Source organism: Balaenoptera physalus (assembly GCF_965194825.1).
Source record: "Balaenoptera physalus genome assembly, chromosome: 8".
In the NCBI taxonomy this organism is placed as follows: Eukaryota; Metazoa; Chordata; class Mammalia; order Artiodactyla; family Balaenopteridae; genus Balaenoptera; species Balaenoptera physalus.
Window position 1 is genome coordinate 57298677 of NC_138887.1, and position 14439 is coordinate 57313115.

General features: G+C 36.0%; 1 long non-coding RNA gene across 1 annotated transcript; it reads right to left on the reverse strand.

Annotated features, from left to right (window-relative positions):
* Positions 1 to 2562: 2562 nt before the first annotated feature.
* LOC309665312 lies at positions 2563 to 12019 on the reverse strand. Its single transcript, XR_014266342.1, has 3 exons — positions 9890 to 12019; positions 3486 to 9584; positions 2563 to 3177 (listed from the first exon to the last, which is right to left on the reverse strand). It is a non-coding gene; the product is annotated as an uncharacterized lncRNA (long non-coding RNA).
* Between the last annotated feature and the right edge of the window lie 2420 nt (positions 12020 to 14439).

Sequence of the window (14439 nt, forward strand, 5' to 3'; positions counted from 1 at the left end):
GAAGGCAGATTCTCAACCACTGCGCCACCAGGGAAGCCCCAGGGTATTTTTTGAGAGTAAGACCACTTCACCATTAATGACCATATCTAATGGCATTGTCAGAACTTTTTAACCCTTAAAATGAAAGCTTTGAGGGCCAACAGAGTAAAGAGTTCAAATATTGTGCTCTAAATATCAATGCTTCTCAATATACCACCAGAATCTGAGATTTTAAAACTTAATACTGTGAAAAATCAATTACAGCCATACTAATCTGAAAAGTTCTGCTCAAGTGACAAGTGTGGAAAAGACTGCAATAGTTAGCACTACACACATATTGGTTCCACTTTGAACTTTCTTCCCTGGAGAGGGGTAAGCATTTATGCAACACTTGTGTAGAAATCCCCAACAAAACGAGAGCTGTAACTTAGAAATGAAAATGACAATGTGGGTGCCAGGCAGGCACCTTTCAGCACCAAACAGTACAGGCATTTATTGTTGTATGTACATTTGCCTCAGCACATTTGGAATTGATGTAAATTCTTTATTTAGTCTTTTGGTTAATATATCCCTGCTGCTGTGAAGAATGCTTTGTTCCTATAGCATGTGAGAAGCGCTACCCTAGGCCAATGTCATAGGAAAAGTCCCCCAGAAGCAAAGCCTGAGACAAGGATTTTCTTTTTTTTTTTTTTTTTGATGTGGACCATTTTTAAAATCTCTATTGAATTTGTTACAACATTGCTCCTGGCTTTTTTTTTTTTTTTTTTTTAATGTTTTGGTTTTTTGGCCACAAGGCTTGTGGGATCTTAGCTCCCCGACTAGGGTTCGAACCCGCACCCCCTGCAATGGAAGGCAAAGTCTTAACCACTGGACCACCAGGGAAGTCCCGGGACAAGGATTTTAGTGTGAGGATATTTTGACCGAGGGAGGGTTCTCAGGAGAAATCTGTAAGGAAGTGAGCAAAGCAGAATGGAGTAGGAGGAACAACTGAGCAGAGTCTAATTCAACCTGATCCCATAGGGAAATGTGAAGGGAAAATGCACCACAAATTTGTTCCCCCCAGTTACTCACAACTGGCTGTGGGCTCCCCACAGCGGATGTACATAAGGCCACAGGAATTCCCAAACCAGGTGACTCTAGTCAGCTGAGGGAACTCACGGAGGAGAGTGAAGCTGTGAGCAGCCTGTGCTTACAGCCGTTAGGGGAATCACAAGACATTGCCAGCCTGGAAAACGTGATTCAGGCTGAGCCCCGAGAGTGTCTACCACGGCTATGACATGACACAGACATCTTCAAGGGACAATGGACAGCATTAGTCATTAGTGAATAAGAGCTCATCATGATCTCTCTCCTTTCTAATATCCGCTATCCGCTTTCCAACATCATGTATATGCGATGTGGGCTTTTATCCGTATTATAATATTAACTGTAATGTTACCTTCTTATAATTTATTGGTTGCTTAAAGATCTACCCAGTCATGGCAGCCATTGCCAAACGACTTGTAAGGGTGACGGTGCCACCTGCTTCCAAACTCCTCCACCTCCTGTCTTTCACTCTTTTCCTTTCCACCACCTAAACTGGCATAGCATTAATTCTATGAATATGGTACAGAATAGATGCATGTTTCTCCACGGTGCTGAAATACCCTAACCTTGTCTCTACGTTTTTTTCTTTTTTCTTGTGGGAAAATTACTTTGACATATACGTTTTTAGGGACTGCACTTTTTAAAGAATGTGTTTCATGATTGGACGATGAGTACTTTAATATGTACATAGATGGTCAGTTAAGGTAGAAATCAATACAAATGGTTCAGGAGATCGTGGCACCACATAACAGAGGAAAGTAAAGATTCTCGATGGGTTATTTCAGAGAATTGTTTGAGGACATTAAATATTCTTAATATTTATGTTAAGCAGTATTTCCTTATTCCTATATATGTTTAGCATAGAGCTACTTCAGTGATAAGCAAACATTTGCTTGAATACAGTATTGAAATTTAAATAATAAATCTAAGAGACTTATACATTAAAGTGGCAATTTCTACTTACCACTTGGCTTACTTGCTTTCTTTCCTTTCCCCGCTGACAAATTATTGCACAGTATCTTATGCTTATTGAAGGTGAAGACATTGATAGGTTTCTGACAATTTGACAGGCTAACACGGAGAAAATAAGTTAAATGACATGGTGCCAGCCACAAGCTTGTGACGAGACGCCTTCTTCCGTCTTAAAATTTCTAATACAAATTATATATTTTCTACTCTCTACAAAATTTGATACTCCTTATTTATAAGTTGGCTGCATATTTTCTTAAACTGATGAACATATACAAGTATCATTTGAATTTAGGAATGATTATTGACTTCTTTTTTCTCTACTTTTTTTTTTTTAATTTATTTATGTATTATTTATGGCTGTGTTGGGTCTTCGTTTCTGTGCGAGGGCTTTCTCTAGTTGCGGCAAGTGGGGGCCACTCTTCATCGTGGTGCGCGTGCCTCTCATTATCGCGGCCTCTCTTGTTGTGGAGCACAGGCTCCACACTGGAGCATAGGCTCCAGACGTGCAGGCTCAGTAATTGTGGCTCACGGGCCTAGTTGCTCCGCGGCATATGGGATCTTCCCAGACCAGGGCCCGAACCCGTGTCCCTTGCATTGGCAGGCAGATTCTCAACCACTGCGCCACCAGGGAAGCCCTGATTATTGACTTCTTTTGCATTCTTTCAACTGGCTTTGCAAAAAAGGAAAATGCCAAATAAATGTGGACGTAAAAAGGAAGACATAGTCCTCCCAAAGGATGTTCTCATATCCACGTCAAGGCTAATTAGCCCTCCAGAAAAACATATGAAGGCAGATGCATCCAGCTTCTGCTTAGCTACTCGCTAGTTCCCCGAATTACCTCAAGCAAGTCAAACAGCTTCCTGACATTTCAATTTAATCATATAAACAATGAAAATAAAAATATCTTTCTCTCAGATTGTTTTTGGCCTTAGTGAGACATACATGAGACAATGCATTCTAAGATAAAAGTACTACATGAATGAACGATACTGCTGTTGTTTCATAAAGCAGGGAGATATAGGTATATAAGGGGTTAACCAGGAGAATACCACATGAGGATGCAAATTTTTCTTCTAGGACTCCATTCACGACTTCAGAATTCAGGTGAAAAGACTCACATGCTCTTCAAAAAATGGGTACCTTTGGGCTTCCCTGGTGGCGCAGTGGTTGAGAGTCTGCCTGCCAATGCAGGGGTCACGGGCTCGAGCCCTGGTCTGGGAAGATCCCACATGCCGCGGAGCAACTGGGCCCGTGAGCCACAACTACTGAGCCTGCGCGTCTGGAGCCTGTGCTCCTCAACAAGAGAGGCCGCGATAGTGAGAGGCCCGCGCACCGCGATGAGGAGTGGCCCCCGCTCGCCGCAACTAGAGAAAGCTCTCGCACAGAAACGGAGACTCAACACAGCCATAAATAAATTAAATAAATTAAAAAAAAAAAAAAAAGCGTACCTTACTAACATTCCTCAAAACCACATGGTCTGATTGAAGTAAAATGAGCTGTAGAAAAGACCCTGCAACCTACTTGAAGGGATATGGAAGCAGTTTCGTATTCAAGAGGGGACTCGGTAATGACCTCCTAAGCCTCCAAAGAAAAGTTGGGGATTATATCCTTCTAGTATCTGAACTGTTTCCTTGAGAAACAAAATAAAAATTAATTTTTCTAAGACATGAGGTGGTCATTAAGTATTGAGAAGCTGAAGAGAACTTTAAAAAATAATAATAAATGTGGTTAACTAGGAGAATAGAATCTAGTTGTCTCTACTGAACATATAATTATGGGAGAAAATGTTAATCTCATTCTGACTGATTTTGGTTCTTGATTATATTCTTGAAAATCTCCCAAGGGCAGTGATGGCTGTAAGAGTATTTATGAAAGGGTAACCATAAAGGACTGCACTTGGAAGAAAATTTAGAAGAATAAACATATATTTTAAATATACATTCATTCAGTTCACACACATAATATGAGCCCTGAGTCCATGTTTGTGAAAGTGTAGCCATAAAGGAAGTTAATATTCCAAAGAATAAGTGTATATAATGTAGTAATATATGAATTGATATAGTATATAATACAAACTGTCATCATATATATTAATATACATTAATATGGACCCAAGGCTCATTTTTTGTATCAAATTATATGCATAGTATCCTTAAGGATATACAATTATGAAGTCCTGGGAAAAAAAGCCTTATAGCTTTTACTATGTTGTTGGTAATTAAAAAGCAAAAAAATATGCAAACAGAAAGAAAATAGCAATAAATATAATACTTTAAAATTATTATGCCTATAATCGGATATATAATTCTTCCTTAACTAAACATCTTTAAAAATTTACAGGAGTTATCTAACCACATATAAACACAGTGAATTATATATAAATGTGTGTATATATACAAATGTGTGTGTATACAAGTTACATCAAAATCTGCTGACCTATAAAAGGGAGCAACATAGAAAATTATTTTCTTATGAAACCTCTAAATCATTCATTTCTCTTTTCTTAACCTGATCTATAAGGTAAGCTGGAAAAAAACCCAAAAACTATTATTGTTGCTCAAATCTACTAATAAACTACCTATTCCTTTCATTCACCAAAAGTCAAAAGTACAGAACCATAAGGGCTGAGCCTCTCAGATTTTTCGATTTGTATAATTCATCAAGTAGGAATATGTTTATACTTTGATTCTGCTTCTTCTCCTGGCGGAAATTTCCTCATGAGCTTTGTAATTAAAATCAAGGAACTCAGTGAGATGTGTTTAGTCATGTGGGCTCTAAGTGTGCCCCCAAATCTGGAACCATTTGCCCAGGGTCGGTCTCCTTAGCTTCTCTGTGGCTCCCCACGCTTGATCATCACCCCTGCTCCCTTCCCCACATTGACCCAGTCTTTATATCAGTTTCTAGATTTAGGCCTTTTCTTGGTGATTCTTTTACTACACCGAGCTGAAAAAAGATGCATTGGATATTGTATTGCTGGGCTCATGGGCAAAGAACTAATCAAATTATCTTTCTCTGAAGGGACAAAAAGAGTTTTCTGAGTCAGGAAAATGATCTGTATAGGATTCACTATATTCAAGTGTATCCCTAACCTTTGCAATAAGCTGTTAGTAGATTGCTAACTGTAATATCTGAACAAAGGTATAATCTGAAAAAGTTTTTGTTGAGTTTAGAAAAGAGAATATATATTTTGACACATTTACAGCAATAGCAGTAGCATTTACCATGCTTCCCATATTTAATAAACCACCTATACAACTTAAGACTTCTTTTAATATGTGTGTGTGTTCCATTAGGACTTTTATTGAGGAGATTTGAAGGATTAATTTAATTTAAATGATCGTGCAAATATTACATGCTCTGCTTACAGTTTTAAGAAATCTGACTGTGAATAACTAAACATTCAATTATTTTAATACTGTACATGAAAAAGTCATAGCTTTTACTTATGGTTTTAAAAGTGCTTTTATCTTTTTAAATATGGATTGTGAGTGAGGGCAAGAAATATATTACAGAAGTAAAAGAGAGAGGAAAGAATAATATGAGAAGGAGGAGAGAAAGAGATTAAATTATTAGGTATTCTTTCTAAGTTACAGCTCCAGATGAACAATAATCTGGAAACATTACAAGTTTCTAATGAAGACTGGTATTACTGGTAACAAAATAACATATAATAAAGAAAATAGGATGAATAATTTCTTTTTAGCATTTCTAGTCCTGAAAATATATATAATGATTCCTATAACAACTTAAATATTTTTAAAATGATGGTTATTTGCTTGTCTGATAGAAAGATTACATCAGATTCTGTGTAGAGGCTCAAGCAAAAGGTCTCCATCACTATTTGGAAACTATGAGAGCAGAGAGGCCACCTGACCTAGCAATCATTAAACAATATCTATTAACTACAAAGTCCTCAATGACAGAGAGTGATTTACCACAAAATTCAGTCCTAGGTAGGGTCAGTGGAAGGACAGAAGGAACTGTACGGGTCCAAGATGGCATCAGTTATGCTAATAGCCATACAAAGTGGTGAAAGAACTGACAAACAGATCAGTGCAACAGAAAAGAAAGCCTCAAAATAGACTCATGTAAATATGGTCAACTAATCTTTGACAGAGAAGTAAAGGTAACACAGTGGAACAAGGTCTTATCAACAGTGGGTACTGGAACAAACAGAAATCCACAGGCAAAAATGAATCTAGGCATAGATCTTACACCCTTCAAAAAAATTAACTTAAAATGAATCACAAGGGATCATAGACCTAAATAAAAAAACTATAAAACTCCTAGAAGATAATATAGGAAAAAATCTAGATAATCTTGCCATGGCAAGGGCTTTTAGGTACAATACCAAAGGCATGATTCAATGAAAGAAAGAATTGATAAGTCGAATTTCACCAAAATTAAAAATTTCTGCTCTGCAAGAGATACTGCCGAGAGAATAAATAGACAAGTCACAGACTAGAAGAAAATATTTGCAAAAGATATATTTGATAAAGGACTGTTTTCTAAAGTATACAAAAATTCTTAAAACTCAACAATTTAAAAAAATGAACAATTTGATTAAAAATGGGCAAAACACCTGAACAGATAGCTCATCAAAGAAAACATACAGGTGGCAAATAAGTATATAAAAATATAGTCCACATCATATGTCATTGGAGAGCTGAAAATTAAAACAACAATAAGATACCAATACACAGTTATTAGAATGGTCAAAATGTAAAACACTAACACCACCAAATGTTTGTGAGGATGTAGAAAAACACGAACACTCGTTCACTACTGGTGAGAATGCAAAATGGCACCGTCACTTTGGAAGCCAGTTTGGCAGCTTCTTATAAAACTAAACATACTCTTACCATATGATCCAGCTATTATTATGCTCCTTGTTATTTACCCAAAGGATTTGACAATTTATGCCTACATGAAAACCTGCAGACAGATGTTCATAGCAGCTTTATTCATAATTGCCAAAACTTGGAAGCAACAAAGATATCTCTCAGTAGGTGAATGGATAAACTGCTGTACATCCGAAAATGGAATATTAATTGGCACTAAAAAGAAATAATACATTGAGTGGTGAAGAGACATGGAGAAATGTTAAATACATATTACTGAGTGAAAGAAGTCAATCTGAAAAGGTTTCATTCCAACTATATGACATTCTGGAAAAGGCAAAACTATAGAGATAATAAAATGATCAATGGTTTCCAGAGGTTAGGAGGGAGAAAAGGATGAATAGGCAGAGAACAGACAATTTTTAGGTCACTGAAACTACTTGGTATGATACTATAATGGTGGATACATGTCATTTTACATTTGTCCAAACCCACAGAATGTACAACAGCAAGAGTGAACTCTAATGTGAACTATGGACATTGGGTGATAATGATGTGCCAATGTAGGTTCATCAATTATAACAAATGTACTACTCTAGTGGGAGATTTGATAGCTGCAGAAGCTATCTATATGTGGGGGCAGGAGGTATACAATAAATCTCTGTCCCTTCCATTCAATTTTGCTGTGAACCTAAAACTGCTCTAGTAAATATTTTTTAAAGGTTAATATTAAAATAATTTTGAAAAAGAAAGAAAAATTAATCTCTGCAATTCATGATCCTAACAAACTAAATTTTAAAAAAACATGTAATTATGTCAGTAGATAGAACAAAAGCATTTGACAAAATCCAATATCCATTTCTGAGTCTTACCAAATAGGAATACAAGGAACTTATGCAACTTGATAAAGGGTAGCTTACAGATAACTTCATATATGATGGTGACAGAATGACTGTTTTCTTCCTAAGACCAGAAAAAGTCAACAATGTCCACTGACACCATTTGTATTCAACATTCTATTATTAGTCCTAGCAAGTGTAATAAGAAAAGAAAAAAAAAGGTCACTCATATTAGGAAAGAAAATGTAAAACTGTTTTTATTCATTAAATATAGTATCACCTAGGTAAAAAATTTGGTAGAATCTACAAATAAGTTACTAGAACCTGTAAATGAGTTTAGCACTGTGGCAGGATCCGAGATCAAGCAACAAAAATGAATAGTATTCTTAAATATTAACAATGGCCAATTGGAAATCAAAATAAACAAAACCAAAAATGACTGGAGCATCAAAAATATTAAATATTTAGAAATAAATCTCTCTCTCTGTATACTGAAAACTACAAAACATTACCAAAAAAAAAAAAATTAAAGAAGATTTATGTGAAAGAAAAGATAGATCATCCTAATGCCTGCTAATCTGTTGGCAGACTCAACTGTGGGAAGATGTCATTTCTCTCTGAATTGATATGTAGCTTTAACACAATCCCAATCAAAATCATTTTATTTCCACACTAGTAGAATTTTATTGTAAAAGTTAAAACATGATTCAAAAATTCCTTTGGAAACTGAAATGACCTAGAATAGCCATATCAACTTTGCAAAGCAAGACCAAAGTTGGAGGAATAACAGTACCTGATGTGACGACAGGCATTATTATAAAGCCCTGATAATCAAGAAAATGTGTCATTGTCATAAAAATAAATAATTAAATAAATGGAAAAGAATAGAGCCCCAAAATACACCCACATATATTTGAGAAACTGATTTTTTACAAAGGTGCACAAGAAATTTTATGAAAAAAAGAAAATTTTCTCAATAGAAAATTCTGAAAAAATTAGATAACCACATATTAAAAAAAGGAACTTTAATACATACCTCCACCATATATAAAAAATAATTCAAAATAGATCATAGACCTAAATATAAAACCCAAAACTCTAAAGCTTCCAGAAAGAAACAAATGAAAAAAAAAATCTGTGACCTTAGGTTTGGCAAAAATTTCCAACTATATTACTTAAAGCATGATTCATAAGAAACAAATTTGATATATTGGGTTTTACTGAAATAAAATATATCTACTCTTTGAAAGACACTCTTTGGAAAAAGAAAAGACAAAACACACCATGGAAGAAAATATTTCCAAATCATGTATCTCTTGAGGGACTTTTATCCAGAGTATGTAAAGAACTCTCAATAGCCAATGATAAGGGAACAAACGATGCAACAAAAAAGGACAACATATTTCAACAAACATTTCATCAAAGAAGCTATTTGGATTACAAATAAGCTACATGAAGAGATTCTCAACATTATTGGTGATTAAGGAAATGCAAATTAAAATCATAGAGATACTACTGCAGATCTATTTGATTAGCTAAAACTTTAAAGAGAGCATACTTAGTCTTGGTGAGGATATGGAGGAACTGGAACTTTCATATACTGCTGGTGGTCATATAAAATGGTACAATCACTTTGAAAAGCAGGTTGGCAAGTTTTTATAAAGTTTTTTTTTGTTTTTACATACCATACTGTATGACCCAGGTATTGAACTTCTAGATTTTTTACCCAAGATAAATGAACGCATATGACCATAAAAAGACATACAAGAATGCTTATAGAAGCTTAATTTCTAACGATTAAAAACTAGGAACAATCTAAATATTTATCAATAGGTAAATGGATAAACCAACAAAAGCACACCCAGGGCTTCCCTGGTGGCGCAGTGGTTGGGAATCTGCCTGCCAATGCAGAGGACACGGGTTCGAGCCCTGGTCTGGAAAGATCCCATATGCTGCGGAGCAACTAGGCCCGTGAGCCACAATTACTGAGCCTGCGCGTCTGGAGCCTGTGCTCCTCAACAAGAGAGGCCGCGATAGTGAGAGGCCCGCGCACCGCAATGAAGAGTGGCCCCCGCTTGCCACAGCTGGAGAAAGCCCTCGCACAAAAACAGAGACCCAACACAGTCAAAAATAAATAAATAAAATTAAAAAAAAAAAAAAGCACACCCATACAATGAAATACTACCTAGTAATAAAAGTGAAATCACAACATGGATGAATCTCAAAAAGATTATGCTGAACAAAACTCAAACCAAAAAGAAATATGTACTTCATGATCCCATTATTTAAAAGTTTAGAAAATGTAAACAAATCTGTAATTGTAGAAGACAGATCTGTGATTGCCTGGGGAGGACAGAGAAAGGGCAGTGCAGGGATGGGCAGGAGGCAGCAATTTCAAAAGGGCAGGAGGAAGTTTCGGGAAGTGACAAATATGTTCATTATCTTGATCATGGTGATGATTTCACGAATATACATAGGAAAAATAGGAAAAATAATTCACTTTAAGTATATGAAGTTTATTGTATGTCAATCATATCTCAATGAAAGTGTTAAACAACAATCAAGGTTCTGGGTTTGATGGGCTAAGAGCCTACCAGATAGCCTCATCTTGACATAATACACATAGTAAATACTTGTAGACAGTGAAGTGTGAACCAATGGTACAAACTCTGATAGGGAGTTCACCCTGAAATCTTACCAGGTTGGTGAAACAGAATAATGAAGCAGGGAGACCATGAAAGCTGATCTGGGATAGGAGAAAGCCAGGGAGGATATCTTTGAATTCTTTCTACTCACATCTCTGACCGATTGCTGAACCAGGAATGTATAAAACAGACTTAAAGCAGCTCAACCAAAGACAAAATGTTACTGAGTCCAAGCTTATACTGCTCACCACACGACAGGCCAATAAATCAAGAGATGAGGTGTTGGAACAAGGAATAGTGACTTTATTCAGAAAGCCAGCAGACTGAGAAGACGGTGGACTAGTGTCCTAAAGAACCATCTCTCCCTGAGTTAGAATTCAGGCTTCTTTTATACTAAAAGGGGAGGAGGTGTGGCTGGTTGTTGCAAAGTTCTTGATGCCAGAATCCTTTGTTCTTGCAGCTGTCCATGTAGGTCTGGTCACAATGTTCCTGTAAACCTCCAACAAGACTATTCCTGTTATTCTCTGTTCTGCAACTTTTCATCTCTATATGAATGGAAAAGTGTTATACCTTTAAAGGTCAGATCCTTGAGAACGGGTTATCATGTATATTTCAGACTACAGGAAATGTTCTTTTACAAAGGTGCACAGCCAGCATGACTAAGCAGAGGCAGTAGAGCACAAGGGTTACAGCTAAAGAAAAAGATCCAATATGGACTCAAGTTTGTTCTTCTCTGTTACAAAAATATCTAAACTCAGACTGAAGATACCACCCAAAAGATCCTGGAGAGTGAACAAGAATAGTCAGACCATGATAGAATACGCAGACATTTCCAGGAGAGCAGACATAGAATTTAGTTCCTATCTCTTTGACTTTTAGCCTGGGGCTAAGCACCGTCCATGGGGTAGGAACTTTGGAGGAGGAAGACTTGCATATCAAAAACCCGCAGTCTGGTCTTCCCTGGTGGCGCAGTGGTTGAGAATCTGCTTGCCAATGCAGGGGACACGGGTTCGAGCCATGGTCTGGGAAGATCCCACATGCCGCGGAGCAACTGGGCCCGTGAGCCACAATTGCTGAACCTGCGCGTCTGGAGCCTGTGCTCCGCAACAAGAGAGGCCAAGATAGTGAAAGGCCCGCGCACCGCGATGAAGAGTGGCCCCCACTTGCCGCAACTAGAGAAAGCCCTCGCACAGAAACGAAGACCCAACACAGCCATAAATAAATAAATAAAATTAAAAAAAAAAAAAAAAGTAAAATAACCCAAACGATTGAGTTGGGGAAATGAAACAACTATAATAAAAACAAAACAAAACAAAACAAAAAAACCTGCAGTCTTCATGTCCAGAGGAGTTAGGAAAAAAATTTAAAAAGCCAAAAGACTATGAACAGTAAAGAAAATGGGAGGACCACGAATGGTACTGAGTCAGAGAAAGATCTCTTAAACCCTGTTTTGCCATCTCTTGCTGAACCCCGAGTTACACATACACACAACAGACTCTGAGGGGACACTTGCTTGGGACCAAAGTTCTGAACAAGGAATGGAGCTAGTGCATGAAAAACTGTTTACGTTCAATCTTCTAAAGAAAACTACCTGATAAAACAAAGAAAGCAGTACTCATCACAGAAAAATAATTGAATCCAGAAGTTCCATGACAGAATACACAAAAATTCTTTGACATATAAACTATCAAGAAAATGGAAAATATTTTTTGAGAGTAAAGATATCAACCAAGTCTGACCTTGAAAGGAAACAGATGTTGAAACTAACAGACAAAGCAATTTTAAGTAGGTTTTAAACAATCTTCAATGAAGTAAAACATTTTTTGAATGCGTGAAAAATCTCAGCAGATAAATGGGAAGCCTCAGTACAAGGATAGAAATTCTAGAACTAAAAAATAACTTCTCAGGGAAATGAAAAATTAACTGGATGATTTAGGCAAATGGACAGGAAAAAAGAGTAAATAAACTTGAAAATAGATCGAAAGAAATTATCCGAAGTGAGAAACACAAAGAAAAACATTTTAAAAAATGAATAGAGCCTCAAGCACATATTAGATGAAACTGAGCAGTCAAATGTACATGCGGTTAGGATATTAGAAGGACAAAACCTCCAGAAACTATGGGATCAAGAAAACAGTAGAAAACATCTTAAGTTGCTGAAAGATGGAAATTTGCAGACCTAAAATTCTTTACTCAGAAAAACTATCATTCCAGAATGAAGACAAAATCACATTTTCAAATAAAAGAAAATGAAGAGATTTTGTTGCCAGAGACCTGTACTGTAAGAATGATTAAGGAAGTTCTTCAGGCTCAAGGGAAATGATAGTTGATGGAAAATTAGATCCTCAGAAAAGAATGAAGAACATTGGAAATTGGCAAATAATCTGGACAGATTTTGGAAACTATTTTAGTCTTTTTCAAATTTGCATTTCCTTATAAATTATATAAAAATTTCAAAGAAATCTATTCTACTGTGAGAGTTACAATGTTTTTAGATGTATTATGTATAACGAGTATAACATAAAGGACAGGGATGGGGGATTTATTTATATTAAGGTTGCGAGGTTTCTATATTTTGCTTGAAGTAGTAACAGTATTATCTCTAATAAGAGGACTATCCTTATGTTAATGATGCATATTACAAACCATAGGAAAAGCATTATAAATACGCAAAAAAGCAAAGCTGAAAAGTGAACAGAAAAATTTTTAATTTGTAAAATTTTATTGAAGTATGATTGATTTACAATGTTATGTTAATTTCTGCTGTAAAGCAAAGTGACTGAGTTATACATGTATATATTCTTTTTCATATTCTTTTCCATTATGGTTTATCACAGGATATTGAACAGAGTTCCCTGTGCTGTACAGTAGGACCTTGCTGTTTATCCATTAGTCATTTTAATAAGAAGGGCTGGGAAACAGGAATAAAGAGAAAAAAAGTGGAAAAAAAATAACTGGTAAATCCATTTTTTTTCTCAAAATGTGTCACGTTTGTCATGGGTTTTTTATAATTTATCTTAATGACAGTTCTTAAATTGGATACAGAATGACCACCATTTATCCTGCTTTATAGATAGGTAGCTGAAACAAAGAGAAGGTAAATGACTTCTCCTAGGTTAAACTTTGAGCGTTAAATAAATATTTGTTGTCAACAGAAGATAAATTGGTTTTGCCTTTGTAAATCAATTCCAGCTGTTGACAGGTGAAGTGTTGTATTTAGCAATGAATGAAGCACAGGGAAGAATGTATCAAATATATGTGTCCAAAAGAATGATTCTAGCTCTTTTGGGATCTTTGGTTACTTCTGCGCTAACAACTGTTGTGGTTTTGTTTTTTGTTTTTTGGGTTCTTTTTGAGGGAAGCTCTTTCCACAAAGTAAATATGACCAGCACTTTAACAAGAAGACTCTCATCAGCATCAATAAGAATATGTCCAAGATTAAAATTAATTTTATATTTTCATTTTCTAACTTGGCTTCCATTCAAAAAATTTCTGCTGGTTGCCAAATATATTTTACAGAGATCCTGTACTATCTCAACCCATTTTCTAATAATACTATTTATCGTTAGAAGGAAATGTTTAGTATTCAGATGTAGAAACAAAGTTACAGATACATTAAGCGACTTGGCAAAGGTCATAAGGGCTAATAGTTGGTTTTCAGTTTGAAAGATGCAGCTATAAAGTATGAAGCTGTATTTTATCCTCATATAATTGCTGCAGGGGGAGTCCAAGAAAAGAGTAAAATAAATTTTACAGAAACTAATTTGCAGAATTTATCCATGTAGATGCACAAAAGAAAGGACTAGTATGAAAGGTCTAATTTAAATGCAAGTTACTGAAAAAAATAATTTAATCATGTAAGTCATTTTTTTCTTTCTAAAATACTCATTGGTATTTTATATTAGATTACTTTTGAACTGAGAAACGTCACCCTCTTCCACAGGGTAAGAAGAAAGGTCCAAGAGGCCCCTTCTCTTCTGGATCCTACTCCAGGCAACACAGGATCCCTGAGTTCCCTTCTCAAATGCCCTTTTGCCTGTTCCACGTTCTGTACAAACTTCTCTTTCTGGTATGTTC